Source organism: Heterodontus francisci, unplaced genomic scaffold (assembly GCF_036365525.1).
Source record: "Heterodontus francisci isolate sHetFra1 unplaced genomic scaffold, sHetFra1.hap1 HAP1_SCAFFOLD_793, whole genome shotgun sequence".
NCBI classification, from domain to species: Eukaryota; Metazoa; Chordata; class Chondrichthyes; order Heterodontiformes; family Heterodontidae; genus Heterodontus; species Heterodontus francisci.
Window position 1 is genome coordinate 126219 of NW_027141453.1, and position 22966 is coordinate 149184.

Sequence of the window (22966 nt, forward strand, 5' to 3'; positions counted from 1 at the left end):
TGTGTATAACAGGACTGAGTGTCCCAGCACTGACTGTGTGTGTATAACAGGACTGAGTGTCCCAGCATTGACTGTGTGTTTATAACAGGACTGAGTGTCCCAGCACTGACTGTGTGTGTATAACAGGACTGAGTGTCCCAGCATTGACTGTGTGTTTATAACAGGACTGAGTGTCCCAGCACTGACTGTGTGTTTATAACAGGACTGAGTGTCCCAGCACTGACTGTGTGTGTCTAACAGGACTGAGTGTCCCAGCATTGACTGTGTGTTTATAACAGGACTGAGTGTCCCAGCACTGACTGTGTGTGTATAACAGGACTGTGTGTCCCAGCATTGACTGTGTGTTTATAACAGGAATGAGTGTCCCAGCACTGACTGTGTGTGTATAACAGGACTGAGTGTCCCAGCACTGATTTTGTGTCTAACAGGTTTGAGTGTTCCAGCAGTGATTGTGTGTGTCTAACAGGACTGAGTGTCCCAGCACTGACTGTGTGTTTATAACAGGACTGAGTGTCCCAGCACTGACTGTGTGTGGATAACAGGACTGAGTGTCCCAGCACTGACTGTGTGTGTATAACAGGACTGAGTGTCCCAGCACTGACTGTGTGTAGATAATAGGACTGAGTGTCCCAGCACTGACTGTGTGTGTATAACAGGACTGAGTGTCCCAGCACTGACTGTGTGTTTATAACAGGACTGAGTGTCCCAGCACTGACTGTGTGTGTATAACAGGACTGAGTGTCCCAGCACTGACTGTGTGTGTATAACAGGAGTGAGTGTCCCAGCACTGACTGTGTGTGTCTAACAGGACTGAGTGTCCCAGCAGTGATTGTGTGTGTCTAACAGGACTGAGTGTCCCAGCACTGACTGTGTGTGTATAACAGACCTGAGTGTCCCAGCACTGATTTTGTGTGTCTAACAGGACTGAGTGTCCCAGCATTGACTGTGTGTTTCTAACAGGACTGAGTGTCCCAGCACAGACTGTGTGTGTATAACAGGACTGAGTGTCCCAGCACTGAATGTGTGTGTTTTACAGGACTGAGTGTCCCAGCACTGACTGTGTGTGTTTTACAGGACTGAGTGTCCCAGCATTAACTGTGTGTGTATAACAGGACTGAGTGTCCCAGCATTGACTGTGTGTTTATAACAGGACTGAGTGTCCCAGCACTGACTGTGTGTTTATAACAGGGCTGAGTGTCCCAGCATTGACTGTGTGTGGATAACAGGACTGAGTGTCCCAGCATTGACTGTGTGTTTATAACAGGACTGAGTGTCCCAGCACGGACTGTGTGTGTATAACAGGACTGAGTGTCCCAGCACTGACTGTGTGTGTATAACAGGACTGAGTGTCCCAGCACTGACTGTGTGTGTATAACAGGACTGAGTGTCCCAGCACTGACTGTGTGTGTATAACAGGACTGAATGTCCCAGCACTGATTGTGTGTTTATAACAGGACTGAGTGTCCCAGCACTGACTGTGTGTTTATAACAGGACTGAGTGTCCCAGCACTGACTGTGTGTTTATAACAGGACTGAGTGTCCCAGCACTGAGTGTGTGTCTAACAGGACTGAGTGTCCCAGCACTGACTGTGTGTGGATAACAGGACTGAGTGTCCCAGCACTGACTGTGTGTGTATAACAGGACTGAGTGTCCCAGCAGTGACTGTGTTTATAACAGGACTGAGTGTCCCAGCACTGACTGTGTGTGTCTAACAGGACTGAGTGTCCCAGCAGTGATTGTGTGTGTATAACAGGACTGAGTGTTCCAGCACTGACCGTGCTTGTATAACAGGACTGAGTGTCCCAGCACTGACTGTGTGTCGAACAGGACTGAGTGTCCCAGCACTGGCTGTGTGAGTGTAACAGGACTGAGTGTCCCAGCACTGACCGTGCTTGTATAACAGGACTGAGTGTCCCAGCACTGACTGTGTGTCGAACAGGACTGAGTGTCCCAGCACTGGCTGTGTGTGCATAACAGGACTGAGTGTCCCAGCACTGACTGTGTGTGTATAACAGGACTGAGTGTCCCAGCACTGACTGTGTGTCTAACTGGCCTGAGTGTCCCAGCACTGACTGTGGGTGTATAACAGGACTGAGTTTTCCAGCACTGATTGTGTGTGTATAACAGGACTGAATGTCCCAGCACTGATTGTGTGTTTATAACAGGACTGAGTGTCCCAGCACTGACTGTGTGTTTATAACAGGACTGAGTGTCCCAGCACTGACTGTGTGTTTATAACAGGACTGAGTGTCCCAGCACTGAGTGTGTGTCTAACAGGACTGAGTGTCCCAGCACTGGCTGTGTGCATAACAGGACTGAGTGTTCCAGCACTGATTTTGTGTATAACAGGACTGAGTGTCCCAGCACTGATTGTGTGTTTATAACAGGACTGATTGTCCCAGCACTGACTGTGTGTGTATCACAGGACTGAGTGTCCTATCACTGACTGTGTGTGTATAACAGGACTGAGTGTCCCAGCACTGAATGTGTGTGTTTTACAGGACTGATTGTCCCAGCACTGACTGTGTGTGTTTTACAGGACTGAGTGTCCCAGCATTGACTGTGTGTTTATAACAGGACTGAGTGTCCCAGCACTGACTGTGTGTGTATAACAGGACTGAGTGTCCCAGCATTGACTGTGTGTTTATAACAGGACTGAGTGTCCCAGCATTGACTGTGTGTGTATAACAGGACTGAGTGTCCCAGCATTGACTATGTGTTTATAACAGGACTGAGTGTCCCAGCACTGATTTTGTGTCTAACAGGTTTGAGTGTTCCAGCAGTGATTGTGTGTGTCTAACAGGACTGAGTGTCCCAGCACTGACTGTGTGTTTATAACAGGACTGAGTGTCCCAGCACTGACTGTGTGTTTATAACAGGACTGAGTGTCCCAGCATTGACTGTGTGTTTATAACAGGACTGAGTGTCCCAGCACTGACTGTGTGTGTCTAACAGGACTGAGTGTCCCAGCATTGACTGTGTGTTTATAACAGGACTGAGCGTCCCAGCACTGACTGTGTGTGTATAACAGGACTGTGTGTCCCATCACTGACTGTGTGTGTATAACAGGACTGAGTGTCCCAGCACTGATTTTGTGTCTAACAGGTTTGAGTGTTCCAGCAGCGATTGTGTGTGTCTAACAGGACTGAGTGTCCCAGCACTGACTGTGTGTGTATAACAGACCTGAGTGTCCCAGCACTGATTTTGTGTGTCTAACAGGACTGAGTGTCCCAGCATTGACTGTGTGTTTCTAACAGGACTGAGTGTCCCAGCACAGACTGTGTGTGTATAACAGGACTGAGTGTCCCAGCACTGAATGTGTGTGTTTTACAGGACTGAGTGTCCCAGCACTGACTGTGTGTGTTTTACAGGACTGAGTGTCCCAGCATTAACTGTGTGTGTATAACAGGACTGAGTGTCCCAGCATTGACTGTGTGTTTATAACAGGACTGAGTGTCCCAGCACTGACTGTGTGTTTATAACAGGGCTGAGTGTCCCAGCACTGACTGTGTGTGGATAACAGGACTGAGTGTCCCAGCATTGACTGTGTGTTTATAACAGGACTGAGTGTCCCAGCACTGACTGTGTGTGTATAACAGGACTGTGTGTCCCAGCACTGACTGTGTGTGTATAACAGGACTGTGTGTCCCAGCACTGACTGTGTGTAAATAACAGGACTGAGTGTCCCAGCACTGATTTTGTGTCTAACAGGTTTGAGTGTTCCAGCAGTGATTGTGTGTGTCTAACAGGACTGAGTGTCCCATCACTGACTGTGTGTGTATAACAGGACTGAGTGTCCCAGCACTGAATGTGTGTGTATAACAGGACTGAGTGTCCCAGCACTGACTGTGTGTGTATAACAGGACTGAGTGTCCCAGCACTGACTGTGTGTGTATAACAGGACTGAGTGTCCCAGCATTGACTGTGTGTGTATAACAGGACTGAGTGTCCCAGCACTGACTGTGTGTGTATAACAGGACTGAGTGTCCCAGCACTGACTGTGTGTGTATAACAGGACTGAGTGTCCCAGCATTGACTGTGTGTGTATAACAGGACTGAGTGTCCCACCACTGACTGTGTGTGTATAACAGGACTGAGTGTCCCAGCATTGACTGTGTGTGTATAACAGGACTGAGTGTCCCAGCATTGACTATGTGTTTATAACAGGACTGAGTGTCCCAGCACTGATTTTGTGTCTAACAGGTTTGAGTGTTCCAGCAGTGATTGTGTGTGTCTAACAGGACTGAGTGTCCCAGCACTGACTGTGTGTTTATAACAGGACTGAGTGTCCCAGCACTGACTGTGTGTTTATAACAGGACTGAGTGTCCCAGCATTGACTGTGTGTTTATAACAGGACTGAGTGTCCCAGCACTGACTGTGTGTGTCTAACAGGACTGAGTGTCCCAGCATTGACTGTGTGTTTATAACAGGACTGAGTGTCCCAGCACTGACTGTGTGTGTATAACAGGACTGTGTGTCCCATCACTGACTGTGTGTGTATAACAGGACTGAGTGTCCCAGCACTGATTTTGTGTCTAACAGGTTTGAGTGTTCCAGCAGTGATTGTGTGTGTCTAACAGGACTGAGTGTCCCAGCACTGACTGTGTGTGTATAACAGACCTGAGTGTCCCAGCACTGATTTTGTGTGTCTAACAGGACTGAGTGTCCCAGCATTGACTGTGTGTTTCTAACAGGACTGAGTGTCCCAGCACAGACTGTGTGTGTATAACAGGACTGAGTGTCCCAGCACTGAATGTGTGTGTTTTACAGGACTGAGTGTCCCAGCACTGACTGTGTGTGTTTTACAGGACTGAGTGTCCCAGCATTAACTGTGTGTGTATAACAGGACTGAGTGTCCCAGCATTGACTGTGTGTTTATAACAGGACTGAGTGTCCCAGCACTGACTGTGTGTTTATAACAGGGCTGAGTGTCCCAGCACTGACTGTGTGTGGATAACAGGACTGAGTGTCCCAGCATTGACTGTGTGTTTATAACAGGACTGAGTGTCCCAGCACTGACTGTGTGTGTATAACAGGACTGTGTGTCCCAGCACTGACTGTGTGTAAATAACAGGACTGAGTGTCCCAGCACTGATTTTGTGTCTAACAGGTTTGAGTGTTCCAGCAGTGATTGTGTGTGTATAACAGGACTGAGTGTCCCAGCACTGACTGTGTGTAAATAACAGGACTGAGTGTCCCAGCACTGATTTTGTGTCTAACAGGACTGAGTGTCCCAGCATTGACTGTGTGTGTATAACAGGACTGAGTGTCCCAGCACTGACTGTGTGTGTATAACAGGACTGAGTGTCCCAGCACTGACTGTGTGTGTATAACAGGACTGAGTGTCCCAGCATTGACTGTGTGTGTATAACAGGACTGAGTGTCCCAGCACTGACTGTGTGTGTATAACAGGACTGAGTGTCCCAGCACTGACTGTGTGTGTATAACAGGACTGAGTGTCCCAGCATTGACTGTGTGTTTATAACAGGACTGAGTGTCCCAGCACTGACTGTGTGTGTATAACAGGACTGAGTGTCCCAGCATTGACTGTGTGTTTATAACAGGACTGAGTGTCCCAGCACTGACTGTGTGTTTATAACAGGACTGAGTGTCCCAGCACTGACTGTGTGTGTCTAACAGGACTGAGTGTCCCAGCATTGACTGTGTGTTTATAACAGGACTGAGTGTCCCAGCACTGACTGTGTGTGTATAACAGGACTGTGTGTCCCAGCATTGACTGTGTGTTTATAACAGGAATGAGTGTCCCAGCACTGACTGTGTGTGTATAACAGGACTGAGTGTCCCAGCACTGATTTTGTGTCTAACAGGTTTGAGTGTTCCAGCAGTGATTGTGTGTGTCTAACAGGACTGAGTGTCCCAGCACTGACTGTGTGTTTATAACAGGACTGAGTGTCCCAGCACTGACTGTGTGTGGATAACAGGACTGAGTGTCCCAGCACTGACTGTGTGTGGATAACAGGACTGAGTGTCCCAGCACTGACTGTGTGTGTCTAACAGGACTGAGTGTCCCAGCACTGACTGTGTGTGTATAACAGACCTGAGTGTCCCAGCACTGATTTTGTGTGTCTAACAGGACTGAGTGTCCCAGCATTGACTGTGTGTTTCTAACAGGACTGAGTGTCCCAGCACAGACTGTGTGTGTATAACAGGACTGAGTGTCCCAGCACTGAATGTGTGTGTTTTACAGGACTGAGTGTCCCAGCACTGACTGTGTGTGTTTTACAGGACTGAGTGTCCCAGCATTAACTGTGTGTGTATAACAGGACTGAGTGTCCCAGCATTGTCTGTGTGTTTATAACAGGACTGAGTGTCCCAGCACTGACTGTGTGTTTATAACAGGGCTGAGTGTCCCAGCACTGACTGTGTGTGGATAACAGGACTGAGTGTCCCAGCATTGACTGTGTGTTTATAACAGGACTGAGTGTCCCAGCACGGACTGTGTGTGTATAACAGGACTGAGTGTCCCAGCACTGACTGTGTGTGTATAACAGGACTGAGTGTCCCAGCACTGACTGTGTGTGTATAACAGGACTGAGTGGCCCAGCACTGACTGTGTGTGTATAACAGGACTGAATGTCCCAGCACTGATTGTGTGTTTATAACAGGACTGAGTGTCCCAGCACTGACTGTGTGTTTATAACAGGACTGAGTGTCCCAGCACTGACTGTGTGTTTATAACAGGACTGAGTGTCCCAGCACTGAGTGTGTGTCTAACAGGACTGAGTGTCCCAGCACTGACTGTGTGTGGATAACAGGACTGAGTGTCCCAGCACTGACTGTGTGTGTATAACAGGACTGAGTGTCCCAGCAGTGACTGTGTTTATAACAGGACTGAGTGTCCCAGCACTGACTGTGTGTGTCTAACAGGACTGAGTGTCCCAGCAGTGATTGTGTGTGTATAACAGGACTGAGTGTTCCAGCACTGACCGTGCTTGTATAACAGGACTGAGTGTCCCAGCACTGACTGTGTGTCGAACAGGACTGAGTGTCCCAGCACTGACCGTGCTTGTATAACAGGACTGAGTGTCCCAGCACTGACTGTGTGTCGAACAGGACTGAGTGTCCCAGCACTGGCTGTGTGTGCATAACAGGACTGAGTGTCCCAGCACTGACTGTGTGTGGATAACAGGACTGAGTGTCCCAGCACTGACTGTGTGTGTATAACAGGACTGAGTGTCCCAGCAGTGACTGTGTTTATAACAGGACTGAGTGTCCCAGCAGTGATTGTGTGTGTATAACAGGACTGAGTGTTCCTGCACTGACTGTGTGTGTGTAACAGGACTGAGTGTCCCAGCACTGACTGTGTGTGTGTAACAGGACTGAGTGTCCCAGCACTGGCTGTGTGTGCGTAACAGGACTGAGTGTCCCAGCACTGACTGTGTGTGTATAACAGGACTGAGTGTCCCAGCACTGACTGTGTGTCTAACTGGCCTGAGTGTCCCAGCACTGACTGTGGGTGTATAACAGGACTGAGTGTCCCAGCACTGACTGTGTGTGTATAACAGGACTGAGTGTCCCAGCACTGACTGTGTGTGTATAACAGGACTGAGTGTCCCAGCACTGACTGTGTGTGTATAACAGGACTGAGTGTCCCAGCACTGACTGTGTGTGTATCACAGGACTGAGTGTCCCAGCACTGACTGTGTGTGTAGCACAGGACTGAGTGTCCCAGAACTGATTGTGTGTGCATCACAGGACTGATTGTCCGAGCACTGACTGTGTGTGTATAACAGGACTGAGTGTCCCAGCACCGACTGTGTGTCTAACAGGACTGAGTGTCCCAGCATTGACAGTGTATTTATAACAGGACTGAGTGTCCCAGCATTGACTGTGTATTTATAACAGGACTGAGTGTCCCAGCACTGACTGTGTGTGTATAACAGGACTGAGTGTCCCAGCACTGACTGTGTGTGTATAACAGGACTGAGTGTCCCAGCACTGACTGTGTGTGTATAACAGGACTGAGTGTCCCAGCACTGACTGTGTGTGTCTAACAGGACTGAGTGTCCCAGCACTGACTGTGTGTGGATAACAGGACTGTGTGTCCCAGCACTGACTGTGTGTGTATAACAGGACTGAGTGTCCCAGCAGTGACTGTGTTTATAACAGGACTGAGTGTCCCAGCACTGACTGTGTGTGTATAACAGGACTGAGTGTCCCAGCAGTGATTGTGTGTGTATAACAGGACTGAGTGTTCCAGCACTGACCGTGCTTGTATAACAGGACTGAGTGTCCCAGCACTGACTGTGTGTCTAACAGGACTGAGTGTCCCAGCACTGGCTGTGTGAGTGTAACAGGACTGAGTGTCCCAGCACTGACCGTGCTTGTATAACAGGACTGAGTGTCCCAGCACTGACTGTGTGTCGAACAGGACTGAGTGTCCCAGCACTGGCTGTGTGCGCATAACAGGACTGAGTGTCCCAGCACTGACTGTGTGTGTATAACAGGACTGAGTGTCCCAGCACTGACTGTGTTTATAACAGGACTCAGTGTCCCAGCACTGACTGTGTGTGTCTAACAGGACTGAGTGTCCCAGCAGTGATTGTGTGTGTATAACAGGACTGAGTGTTGCAGCACTGACCGTGCTTGTATAACAGGACTGAGTGTCCCAGCACTGACTGTGTGTCGAACAGGACTGAGTGTCCCAGCACTGGCTGTGTGAGTGTAACAGGACTGAGTGTCCCAGCACTGACCGTGCTTGTATAACAGGACTGAGTGTCCCAGCACTGACTGTGTGTCGAACAGGACTGAGTGTCCCAGCACTGGCTGTGTGTGTCTAACTGGCCTGAGTGTTCCAGCACTGATTGTGTGTGTATAACAGGACTGAATGTCCCAGCACTGATTGTGTGTTTATAACAGGACTGAGTGTCCCAGCACTGACTGTGTGTTTATAACAGGACTGAGTGTCCCAGCACTGACTGTGTGTTTATAACAGGACTGAGTGTCCCAGCACTGAGTGTGTGTCTAACAGGACTGAGTGTCCCAGCACTGGCTGTGTGCATAACAGGACTGAGTGTCCCAGCACTGATTGTGTGTTTATAACAGGACTGAGTGTCCCAGCACTGACTGTGTGTGTATCACAGGACTGAGTGTCCCAGCACTGACTGTGTGTGTATCACAGGACTGAGTGTCCCAGCACTGACTGTGTGTGTAGCACAGGACTGAGTGTCCCAGAACTCACTGTGTGTGTAGCACAGGACTGAGTGTCCCAGTACTGATTGTGTGTGCATCACAGGACTGAGTGTCCGAGCACTGACTGTGTGTGTATCCCAGGACTGAGTGTCCCAGCACCGACTGTGTGTCTAACAGGACTGAGTGTCCCAGCATTGACAGTGTATTTATAACAGGACTGAGTGTCCCAGCATTGACTGTGTATTTATAACAGGACTGAGTGTCCCAGCACTGACTGTGTGTGTATAACAGGACTGAGTGTCCCAGCACTGATTGTGTGTTTATAACAGGACTGAGTGTCCCAGCACTGACTGTGTGTGTATAACAGGACTGAGTGTTCCAGCACTGACTGTGTGTGTCTAACAGGACTGAGTGTCCCAGCACTGACTGTGTGTGGATAACAGGACTGAGTGTCCCAGCACTGACTGTGTGTGTATAACAGGACTGAGTGTCCCAGCAGTGACTGTGTTTATAACAGGACTGAGTGTCCCAGCACTGACTGTGTGTGTCTAACAGGACTGAGTGTCCCAGCAGTGATTGTGTGTGTATAACAGGACTGAGTGTTCCAGCACTGACCGTGCTTGTATAACAGGACTGAGTGTCCCAGCACTGACTGTGTGTCTAACAGGACTGAGTGTCCCAGCACTGGCTGTGTGAGTGTAACAGGACTGAGTGTCCCAGCACTGACCGTGCTTGTATAACAGGACTGAGTGTCCCAGCACTGACTGTGTGTCGAACAGGACTGAGTGTCCCAGCACTGGCTGTGTGTGCACAACAGGACTGAGTGTCCCAGCACTGACTGTGTGTGTATAACAGGACTGAGTGTCCCAGCACTGACTGTGTGTCTAACTGGCCTGAGTGTCCCAGCACTGACTGTGGGTGTATAACAGGACTGAGTGTTCCAGCACTGATTGTGTGTGTATAACAGGACTGAATGTCCCAGCACTGATTGTGTGTTTATAACAGGACTGAGTGTCCCAGCACTGACTGTGTGTTTATAACAGGACTGAGTGTCCAAGCACTGACTGTGTGTTTATAACAGGACTGAGTGTCCCAGCACTGAGTGTGTGTCTAACAGGACTGAGTGTCCCAGCACTGACTGTGTGTGGATAACAGGACTGAGTGTCCCAGCACTGACTGTGTGTGGATAACAGGACTGAGTGTCCCAGCACTGACTGTGTGTGTATAACAGGACTGAGTGTCCCAGCAGTGACTCTGTTTATAACAGGACTGAGTGTCCCAGCACTGACTGTGTGTGTCTAACAGGACTGAGTGTCCCAGCAGTGATTGTGTGTGTATAACAGGACTGAGTGTTCCAGCACTGACAGTGCTTGTATAACAGGACTGAGTGTCCCAGCACTGACTGTGTGTCGAACAGGACTGAGTGTCCCAGCACTGGCTGTGTGAGTGTAACAGGACTGAGTGTCCCAGCACTGACCGTGCTTGTATAACAGGACTGAGTGTCCCAGCACTGACTATGTGTCGAACAGGACTGAGTGTCCCAGCACTGGCTGTGTGTGCATAACAGGACTGAGTGTCCCAGCACTGACTGTGTGTGTATAACAGGACTGAGTGTCCCAGCACTGACTGTGTGTCTAACTGGCCTGAGTGTCCCAGCACTGACTGTGGGTGTATAACAGGACTGAGTGTTCCAGCACTGATTGTGTGTGTATAACAGGACTGAATGTCCCAGCACTGATTGTGTGTTTATAACAGGACTGAGTGTCCCAGCACTGACTGTGTGTTTATAACAGGACTGAGTGTCCCAGCACTGACTGTGTGTTTATAACAGGACTGAGTGTCCCAGCACTGAGTGTGTGTCTAACAGGACTGAGTGTCCCAGCACTGGCTGTGTGCATAACAGGACTGAGTGTTCCAGCACTGATTTTGTGTATAACAGGACTGAGTGTCCCAGCACTGATTGTGTGTTTATAACAGGACTGAGTGTCCCAGCACTGACTGTGTGTGTATCACAGGACTGAGTGTCCCATCACTGACTGTGTGTGTATCACAGGACTGAGTGTCCCATCACTGACTGTGTGTGTCTCACAGGACTGAGTGTCCCAGCACTGAATGTGTGTGTTTTACAGGACTGAGTGTCCCAGCACTGACTGTGTGTGTTTTACAGGACTGAGTGTCCCAGCATTAACTGTGTGTGTCTAACAGGACTGAGTGTCCCAGCATTGACTGTGCGTTTATAACAGGACTGAGTGTCCCATCACTGACTGTGTGTGTCTAACAGGACTGAGTGTCCCAGCAGTGATTGTGTGTGTATAACAGGACTGAGTGTCCCAGCACTGAATGTGTGTGTTTTACAGGACTGAGTGTCCCAGCACTGACTCTGTGTGTTTTACAGGACTGAGTGTCCCAGCATTAACTGTGTGTTTATAACAGGACTGAGTGTCCCAGCACTGACTGTGTGTGTATAACAGGACTGAGTGTCCCAGCACTGACTGTGTGTTTATAACAGGACTGAGTGTCCCAGCACTGACTGTGTGTTTATAACAGGACTGAGTGTCCCAGCACTGACTGTGTGTGTATAACAGGACTGTGTGTCCCAGCACTGACTGTGTGTAAATAACCGGACTGAGTGTCCCAGCACTGATTTTGTGTCTAACAGGTTTGAGTGTTCCAGCAGCGATTGTGTGTGTCTAACAGGACTGAGTGTCCCAGCACTGACTGTGTGTGTATAACAGACCTGAGTGTCCCAGCACTGATTTTGTGTGTCTAACAGGACTGAGTGTCCCAGCATTGACTGTGTGTTTCTAACAGGACTGAGTGTCCCAGCACAGACTGTGTGTGTATAACAGGACTGAGTGTCCCAGCACTGAATGTGTGTGTTTTACAGGACTGAGTGTCCCAGCACTGACTGTGTGTGTTTTACAGGACTGAGTGTCCCAGCATTAACTGTGTGTGTATAACAGGACTGAGTGTCCCAGCATTGACTGTGTGTTTATAACAGGACTGAGTGTCCCAGCACTGACTGTGTGTTTATAACAGGGCTGAGTGTCCCAGCACTGACTGTGTGTGGATAACAGGACTGAGTGTCCCAGCACTGACTGTGTGTGTCTAACAGGACTGAGTGTCCCAGCACTGACTGTGTGTTTATAACTGGACTGAGTGTCCCAGCACGGACTATGTGTGTATAACAGGACTGAGTGTCCCAGCATTGACTGTGTGTTTATAACAGGACTGAGTGTCCCAGCACTGACTGTGTGTGTCTAACAGGACTGAGTGTCCCAGCATTGACTGTGTGTTTATAACAGGACTGAGTGTCCCAGCACTGACTGTGTGTGTATCACAGGACTGTGTGTCCCAGCACTGACTGTGTGTAAATAAAAGGACTGTGTGTCCCAGCACTGACTGTGTGTAAATAACAGGACTGAGTGTCCCAGCACTGATTTTGTGTCTAACAGGTTTGAGTGTTCCAGCAGTGATTGTGTGTGTATAACAGGACTGTGTGTCCCAGCACTGACTGTGTGTAAATAACAGGACTGAGTGTCCCAGCACTGATTTTGTGTCTAACAGGTTTGAGTGTTCCAGCAGTGATTGTGTGTGTATAACAGGACTGTGTGTCCCAGCACTGACTGTGTGTGTATAACAGACCTGAGTGTCCCAGCACTGATTTTGTGTGTCTAACAGGACTGAGTGTCCCAGCATTGACTGTGTGTTTCTAACAGGACTGAGTGTCCCAGCACTGACTGTGTGTGTATCACAGGACTGAGTGTCCCAGCACTGACTGTGTGTGTATCACAGGACTGAGTGTCCCAGCACTGACTGTGTGTGTATAACAGGACTGAGTGTCCCAGCACTGACTGTGTGTGTATCACAGGACTGAGTGTCCCAGCACTGACTGTGTGTGTAGCACAGGACTGAGTGTCCCAGAACTCACTGCGTGTGTAGCACAGGACTGAGTGTCCCAGAACTGATTGTGTGTGCATCACAGGACTGAGTGTCAGAGCACTGACTGTGTGTATATAACAGGACTGAGTGTCCCAGCACTGATTGTGTGTCTAACAGGACTGAGTGTCCCAGCACTGACTGTGGGTGTCTAACAGGACTGAGTGTCCCAGCATTGACTGTGTATTTATAACAGGACTGAGTGTCCCAGCACTGACTGTGTGTGTATAACAGGACTGTGTCCCCCAGCACTGACTGTGTGTAAATAACACGACTGAGTGTCCCAGCACTGATTTTGTGTCTAACAGGACTGAGTGTCCCAGCACTGATTTTGTGACTAACAGGACTGAGTGTCCCAGCACTGATTTTGTGTCTAACAGGACTGAGTGTCCCAGCACTGACTGTGTGTGTGTAACAGGACTGAGTGTCCCAGCACTGATTTTGTGTGTATAACAGGACTGAGTGTCCCAGCAGTGATTGTGTGTGTATAACAGGTCTGAGTGTTCCAGCACTGATTGTGTGTGTATAACAGGACTGAGTGTCCCAGCACTGACTGTGTGTGTATAACAGGACTGAGTGTTCCAGCACTGACTGTGTGTGTGTAACAGGACTGAGTGTCCCAGCACTGACTGTGTGTGTATAACAGGACTGAGTGTCCCAGCACTGATTGTGTGTGTATAACAGGACTGAGTGTCCCAGCACTGACTGTGTGTGTATAACAGGACTGAGTGTTCCAGCACTGACTGTGTGTGTCTAACAGGACTGAGTGTCCCAGCACTGACTGTGTGTGGATAACAGGACTGAGTGTCCCAGCACTGACTGTGTGTGTATAACAGGACTGAGTGTCCCAGCACTGATTGTGTGTGTATAACAGGACTGAGTGTCCCAGCACTGACTGTGTGTGTATAACAGGACTGAGTGTTCCAGCACTGACTGTGTGTGTCTAACAGGACTGAGTGTCCCAGCACTGACTGTGTGTGGATAACAGGACTGAGTGTCCCAGCACTGACTGTGTGTGTATAACAGGACTGAGTGTCCCAGCAGTGACTGTGTTTATAACAGGACTGAGTGTCCCAGCATTGACTGTGTGTGTCTAACAGGACTGAGTGTCCCAGCAGTGATTGTGTGTGTATAACAGGACTGAGTGTTCCAGCACTGACCGTGCTTGTATAACAGGACTGAGTGTCCCAGCACTGACTGTGTGTCCAACAGGACTGAGTGTCCCAGCACTGACTGTGTGTCTAACAGGACTGAGTGTCCCAGCACTGGCTGTGTGAGTGTAACAGGACTGAGTGTCCCAGCACTGACCGTGCTTGTATAACAGGACTGAGTGTCCCAGCACTGACTGTGTGTCGAACAGGACTGAGTGTCCCAGCACTGGCTGTGTGTGCATAACAGGACTGAGTGTCCCAGCACTGACTGTGTGTGTATAACAGGACTGAGTGTCCCAGCACTGACTGTGTGTCTAACTGGCCTGAGTGTCCCAGCACTGACTGTGGGTGTATAACAGGACTGAGTGTTCCAGCACTGATTGTGTGTGTATAACAGGACTGAATGTCCCAGCACTGATTGTGTGTTTATAACAGGACTGAGTGTCCCAGCACTGACTGTGTGTTTATAACAGGACTGAGTGTCCCAGCACTGACTGTGTGTGTATAACAGGACTGAGTGTCCCAGCATTGACTGTGTGTTTATAACAGGACTGAGTGTCCCAGCACTGACTGTGTGTGTTTTACAGGACTGAGTGTCCCAGCATTAACTGTGTGTGTATAACAGGACTGAGTGTCCCAGCATTGACTGTGTGTTTATAACAGGACTGAGTGTCCCAGCACTGACTGTGTGTTTATAACAGGGCTGAGTGTCCCAGCACTGACTGTGTGTGGATAACAGGACTGAGTGTCCCAGCACTGACTGTGTGTGTCTAACAGGACTGAGTGTCCCAGCACTGACTGTGTGTTTATAACTGGACTGAGTGTCCCAGCACGGACTATGTGTGTATAACAGGACTGAGTGTCCCAGCATTGACTGTGTGTTGATAACAGGACTGAGTGTCCCAGCACTGACTGTGTGTGTCTAACAGGACTGAGTGTCCCAGCATTGACTGTGTGTTTATAACAGGACTGAGTGTCCCAGCACTGACTGTGTGTGTATCACAGGACTGTGTGTCCCAGCACTGACTGTGTGTAAATAACAGGACTGTGTGTCCCAGCACTGACTGTGTGTAAATAACAGGACTGAGTGTCCCAGCACTGATTTTGTGTCTAACAGGTTTGAGTGTTCCAGCAGTGATTGTGTGTGTATAACAGGACTGTGTGTCCCAGCACTGACTGTGTGTAAATAACAGGACTGAGTGTCCCAGCACTGATTTTGTGTCTAACAGGTTTGAGTGTTCCAGCAGTGATTGTGTGTGTATAACAGGACTGTGTGTCCCAGCACTGACTGTGTGTGTATAACAGACCTGAGTGTCCCAGCACTGATATTGTGTGTCTAACAGGACTGAGTGTCCCAGCATTGACTGTGTGTTTCTAACAGGACTGAGTGTCCCAGCACTGACTGTGTGTGTATCACAGGACTGAGTGTCCCAGCACTGACTGTGTGTGTATAACAGGACTGAGTGTCCCAGCACTGACTGTGTGTGTATCACAGGACTGAGTGTCCCAGCACTGACTGTGTGTGTAGCACAGGACTGAGTGTCCCAGAACTCACTGCGTGTGTAGCACAGGACTGAGTGTCCCAGAACTGATTGTGTGTGCATCACAGGACTGAGTGTCAGAGCACTGACTGTGTGTATATAACAGGACTGAGTGTCCCAGCACTGATTGTGTGTCTAACAGGACTGAGTGTCCCAGCACTGACTGTGGGTGTCTAACAGGACTGAGTGTCCCAGCATTGACTGTGTATTTATAACAGGACTGAGTGTCCCAGCACTGACTGTGTGTGTATAACAGGACTGTGTCCCCCAGCACTGACTGTGTGTAAATAACACGACTGAGTGTCCCAGCACTGATTTTGTGTCTAACAGGACTGAGTGTCCCAGCACTGATTTTGTGTCTAACAGGACTGAGTGTCCCAGCACTGATTTTGTGTCTAACAGGACTGAGTGTCCCAGCACTGACTGTGTGTGTGTAACAGGACTGAGTGTCCCAGCACTGATTTTGTGTCCAACAGGACTGAATGTTCCAGCAGTGATTGTGTGTGTATAACAGGTCTGAGTGTTCCAGCACTGATTGTGTGTGTATAACAGGACTGAGTGTCCCAGCACTGACTGTGTGTGTATAACAGGACTGAGTGTTCCAGCACTGACTGTGTGTGTGTAACAGGACTGAGTGTCCCAGCACTGACTGTGTGTGTATAACAGGACTGAGTGTCCCAGCACTGATTGTGTGTGTATAACAGGACTGAGTGTCCCAGCACTGACTGTGTGTGTATAACAGGACTGAGTGTTCCAGCACTGACTGTGTGTGTCTAACAGGACTGAGTGTCCCAGCACTGACTGTGTGTGGATAACAGGACTGAGTGTCCCAGCACTGACTGTGTGTGTATAACAGGACTGAGTGTCCCAGCAGTGACTGTGTTTATAACAGGACTGAGTGTCCCAGCATTGACTGTGTGTGTCTAACAGGACTGAGTGTCCCAGCACTGATTGTGTGTGTATAACAGGACTGAGTGTTCCAGCACTGACCGTGCTTGTATAACAGGACTGAGTGTCCCAGCACTGACTGTGTGTCCAACAGGACTGAGTGTCCCAGCACTGACTGTGTGTCTAACAGGACTGAGTGTCCCAGCACTGGCTGTGTGAGTGTAACAGGACTGAGTGTCCCAGCACTGACCGTGCTTGTATAACAGGACTGAGTGTCCCAGCACTGACTGTGTGTCGAACAGGACTGAGTGTCCCAGCACTGGCTGTGTGTGCATAACAGGACTGAGTGTCCCAGCACTGACTGTGTGTGTATAACAGGACTGAGTGTCCCAGCACTGACTGTGTGTCTAACTGGCCTGAGTGTCCCAGCACTGACTGTGGGTGTATAACAGGACTGAGTGTTCCAGCACTGATTGTGTGTGTATAACAGGACTGAATGTCCCAGCACTGATTGTGTGTTTATAACAGGACTGAGTGTCCCAGCACTGACTGTGTGTTTATAACAGGACTGAGTGTCCCAGCACTGACTGTGTGTGTATAACAGGACTGAGTGTCCCAGCACTGAGTGTGTGTCTAACAGGACTGAGTGTCCCAGCACTGACTGTGTGTGGATAACAGGACTGAGTGTCCCAGCACTGACTGTGTGTGTATAACAGGACTGAGTGTCCCAGCAGTGACTGTGTTTATAACAGGACTGAGTGTCCCAGCACTGACTGTGTGTGTCTAACAGGACTGAGTGTCCCAGCAGTGATTGTGTGTGTATAACAGGACTGAGTGTTCCAGCACTGACCGTGCATGTATAACAGGACTGAGTGTCCCAGCACTGACTGTGTGTCGAACAGGACTGAGTGTCCCAGCACTGGCTGTGTGAGTGTAACAGGACTGAGTGTCCCAGCACTGACCGTGCTTGTATAACAGGACTGAGTGTCCCAGCACTGACTGTGTGTCGAACAGGACTGAGTGTCCCAGCACTGGCTGTGTGTGCATAACAGGACTGAGTGTCCCAGCACTGACTGTGTGTGTATAACAGGACTGAGTGTCCCAGCACTGACTGTGTGTCTAACTGGCCTGAGTGTCCCAGCACTGACTGTGGGTGTATAACAGGACTGAGTGTTCCAGCACTGATTGTGTGTGTATAACAGGACTGAATGTCCCAGCACTGATTGTGTGTTTATAACAGGACTGAGTGTCCCAGCACTGACTGTGTGTTTATAACAGGACTGAGTGTCCCAGCACTGACTGTGTGTTTATAACAGGACTGAGTGTCCCAGCACTGAGTGTGTGTCTAACAGGACTGAGTGTCCCAGCACTGGCTGTGTGCATAACAGGACTGAGTGTTCCAGCACTGATTTTGTGTATAACAGGACTGAGTGTCCCAGCACTGATTGTGTGTTTATAACAGGACTGAGTGTCCCAGCACTGACTGTGTGTGTATCACAGGACTGAGTGTCCCAACACTGATTTTGTGTGTATAACAGGACTGAGTGTCCCAGCACTGAATGTGTGTGTTTTACAGGACTGAGTGTCCCAGCACTGACTGTGTGTGTTTTACAGGACTGAGTGTCCCAGCATTAACTGTGTGTGTATAACAGGACTGAGTGTCCCAGCATTGAATGTGTGTTTATAACAGGACTGAGTGTCCCAGCACTGACTGTGTGTGGATAACAGGACTGAGTGTCCCAGCACTGACTGTGTGTATAACAGGACTGAGTGTCCCAGCACTGACTGTGTGTGTTTAACAGGACTGAGTGTCCCAGCACTGACTGTGTGTGTATAACAGGACTGAGTGTCCCAGCATTGACTGTGTGTGTATAACAGGACTGAGTGTCCCAGCACTGACTGTGTGTGTATAACAGGACTGAGTGTCCCAGCACTGACTGTGTGTGTATAACAGGACTGAGTGTCCCAGCATTGACTGTGTGTGTATAACAGGACTGAGTGTCCCAGCACTGACTGTGTGTGTATAACAGGACTGAGTGTCCCAGCACTGACTGTGTGTGTATAACAGGACTGAGTGTCCCAGCATTGACTGTGTGTTTATAACAGGACTGAGTGTCCCAGCACTGACTGTGTGTGTATAACAGGACTGAGTGTCCCAGCATTGACTGTGTGGTTATAACAGGACTGAGTGTCCCAGCACTGACTGTGTGTTTATAACAGGACTGAGTGTCCCAGCACTGACTGTGTGTGTCTAACAGGACTGAGTGTCCCAGCATTGACTGTGTGTTTATAACAGGACTGAGTGTCCCAGCACTGACTGTGTGTGTATAACAGGACTGTGTGTCCCAGCATTGACTGTGTGTTTATAACAGGAATGAGTGTCCCAGCACTGACTGTGTGTGTATAACAGGACTGAGTGTCCCAGCACTGATTTTGTGTCTAACAGGTTTGAGTGTTCCAGCAGTGATTGTGTGTGTCTAACAGGACTGAGTGTCCCAGCACTGACTGTGTGTTTATAACAGGACTGAGTGTCCCAGCACTGACTGTGTGTGGATAACAGGAGTGAGTGTCCCAGCACTGACTGTGTGTGTATAACAGGACTGAGTGTCCCAGCACTGACTGTGTGTGGATAACAGGACTGAGTGTCCCAGCACTGACTGTGTGTGTATAACAGGACTGAGTGTCCCAGCACTGACTGTGTGTTTATAACAGGACTGAGTGTCCCAGCACTGACTGTGTGTGTATAACAGGACTGAGTGTCCCAGCACTGACTGTGTGTGTATAACAGGAGTGAGTGTCCCAGCACTGACTGTGTGTGTCTAACAGGACTGAGTGTCCCAGCAGTGATTGTGTGTGTCTAACAGGACTGAGTGTCCCAGCACTGACTGTGTGTGTATAACAGACCTGAGTGTCCCAGCACTGATTTTGTGTGTCTAACAGGACTGAGTGTCCCAGCATTGACTGTGTGTTTCTAACAGGACTGAGTGTCCCAGCACAGACTGTGTGTGTATAACAGGACTGAGTGTCCCAGCACTGAATGTGTGTGTTTTACAGGACTGAGTGTCCCAGCACTGACTGTGTGTGTTTTACAGGACTGAGTGTCCCAGCATTAACTGTGTGTGTATAACAGGACTGAGTGTCCCAGCATTGACTGTGTGTTTATAACAGGACTGAGTGTCCCAGCACTGACTGTGTGTTTATAACAGGGCTGAGTGTCCCAGCACTGACTGTGTGTGGATAACAGGACTGAGTGTCCCAGCACTGACTGTGTGTTTATAACAGGACTGAGTGTCCCAGCACGGACTGTGTGTGTATAACAGGACTGAGTGTCCCAGCACTGACTGTGTGTGTATAACAGGACTGAGTGTCCCAGCACTGACTGTGTGTGTATAACAGGACTGAGTGTCCCAGCACTGACTGTGTGTGTATAACAGGACTGAATGTCCCAGCACTGATTGTGTGTTTATAACAGGACTGAGTGTCCCAGCACTGACTGTGTGTTTATAACAGGACTGAGTGTCCCAGCACTGACTGTGTGTTTATAACAGGACTGAGTGTCCCAGCACTGAGTGTGTGTCTAACAGGACTGAGTGTCCCAGCACTGACTGTGTGTGGATAACAGGACTGAGTGTCCCAGCACTGACTGTGTGTGTATAACAGGACTGAGTGTCCCAGCAGTGACTGTGTTTATAACAGGACTGAGTGTCCCAGCACTGACTGTGTGTGTCTAACAGGACTGAGTGTCCCAGCAGTGATTGTGTGTGTATAACAGGACTGAGTGTTCCAGCACTGACCGTGCTTGTATAACAGGACTGAGTGTCCCAGCACTGACTGTGTGTCGAACAGGACTGAGTGTCCCAGCACTGGCTGTGTGAGTGTAACAGGACTGAGTGTCCCAGCACTGACCGTGCTTGTATAACAGGACTGAGTGTCCCAGCACTGACCGTGCTTGTATAACAGGACTGAGTGTCCCAGCACTGACTGTGTGTGTATAACAGGACTGAGTGTCCCAGCACTGACTGTGTGTGTATAACAGGAGTGAGTGTCCCAGCACTGACTGTGTGTGTCTAACAGGACTGAGTGTCCCAGCAGTGATTGTGTGTGTCTAACAGGACTGAGTGTCCCAGCACTGACTGTGTGTGTATAACAGACCTGAGTGTCCCAGCACTGATTTTGTGTGTCTAACAGGACTGAGTGTCCCAGCATTGACTGTGTGTTTCTAACAGGACTGAGTGTCCCAGCACAGACTGTGTGTGTATAACAGGACTGAGTGTCCCAGCACTGAATGTGTGTGTTTTACAGGACTGAGTGTCCCAGCACTGACTGTGTGTGTTTTACAGGACTGAGTGTCCCAGCATTAACTCTGTGTGTGTCTAACAGGACTGAGTGTCCCAGCATTGACTGTGTGTTTATAACAGGACTGAGTGTCCCAGCACTGACTGTGTGTTTATAACAGGGCTGAGTGTCCCAGCACTGACTGTGTGTGGATAACAGGACTGAGTGTCCCAGCATTGACTGTGTGTTTATAACAGGACTGAGTGTCCCAGCACGGACTGTGTGTGTATAACAGGACTGAGTGTCCCAGCACTGACTGTGTGTGTATAACAGGACTGAGTGTCCCAGCACTGACTGTGTGTGTATAACAGGACTGAGTGTCCCAGCACTGACTGTGTGTGTATAACAGGACTGAATGTCCCAGCACTGATTGTGTGTTTATAACAGGACTGAGTGTCCCAGCACTGACTGTGTGTTTATAACAGGACTGAGTGTCCCAGCACTGACTGTGTGTTTATAACAGGACTGAGTGTCCCAGCACTGAGTGTGTGTCTAACAGGACTGAGTGTCCCAGCACTGACTGTGTGTGGATAACAGGACTGAGTGTCCCAGCACTGACTGTGTGTGTATAACAGGACTGAGTGTCCCAGCAGTGACTGTGTTTATAACAGGACTGAGTGTCCCAGCACTGACTGTGTGTGTCTAACAGGACTGAGTGTCCCAGCAGTGATTGTGTGTGTATAACAGGACTGAGTGTTCCAGCACTGACCGTGCTTGTATAACAGGACTGAGTGTCCCAGCACTGACTGTGTGTCGAACAGGACTGAGTGTCCCAGCACTGGCTGTGTGAGTGTAACAGGACTGAGTGTCCCAGCACTGACCGTGCTTGTATAACAGGACTGAGTGTCCCAGCACTGACTGTGTGTCGAACAGGACTGAGTGTCCCAGCACTGGCTGTGTGTGCATAACAGGACTGAGTGTCCCAGCACTGACTGTGTGTGTATAACAGGACTGAGTGTCCCAGCACTGACTGTGTGTCTAACTGGCCTGAGTGTCCCAGCACTGACTGTGGGTGTATAACAGGACTGAGTGTTCCAGCACTGATTGTGTGTGTATAACAGGACTGAATGTCCCAGCACTGATTGTGTGTTTATAACAGGACTGAGTGTCCCAGCACTGACTGTGTGTTTATAACAGGACTGAGTGTCCCAGCACTGACTGTGTGTTTATAACAGGACTGAGTGTCCCAGCACTGAGTGTGTGTCTAACAGGACTGAGTGTCCCAGCACTGGCTGTGTGCATAACAGGACTGAGTGTTCCAGCACTGATTTTGTGTATAACAGGACTGAGTGTCCCAGCACTGATTGTGTGTTTATAACAGGACTGAGTGTCCCAGCACTGACTGTGTGTGTATCACAGGACTGAGTGTCCCATCACTGACTGTGTGTGTATAACAGGACTGAGTGTCCCAGCACTGAATGTGTGTGTTTTACAGGACTGATTGTCCCAGCACTGACTGTGTGTGTTTTACAGGACTGAGTGTCCCAGCATTGACTGTGTGTTTATAACAGGACTGAGTGTCCCAGCACTGACTGTGTGTGTATAACAGGACTGAGTGTCCCAGCATTGACTGTGTGTTTATAACAGGACTGAGTGTCCCAGCATTGACTGTGTGTGTATAACAGGACTGAGTGTCCCAGCATTGACTATGTGTTTATAACAGGACTGAGTGTCCCAGCACTGATTTTGTGTCTAACAGGTTTGAGTGTTCCAGCAGTGATTGTGTGTGTCTAACAGGACTGAGTGTCCCAGCACTGACAGTGTGTTTATAACAGGACTGAGTGTCCCAGCACTGACTGTGTGTTTATAACAGGACTGAGTGTCCCAGCATTGACTGTGTGTTTATAACAGGACTGAGTGTCCCAGCACTGACTGTGTGTGTCTAACAGGACTGAGTGTCCCAGCATTGACTGTGTGTTTATAACAGGACTGAGTGTCCCAGCACTGACTGTGTGTG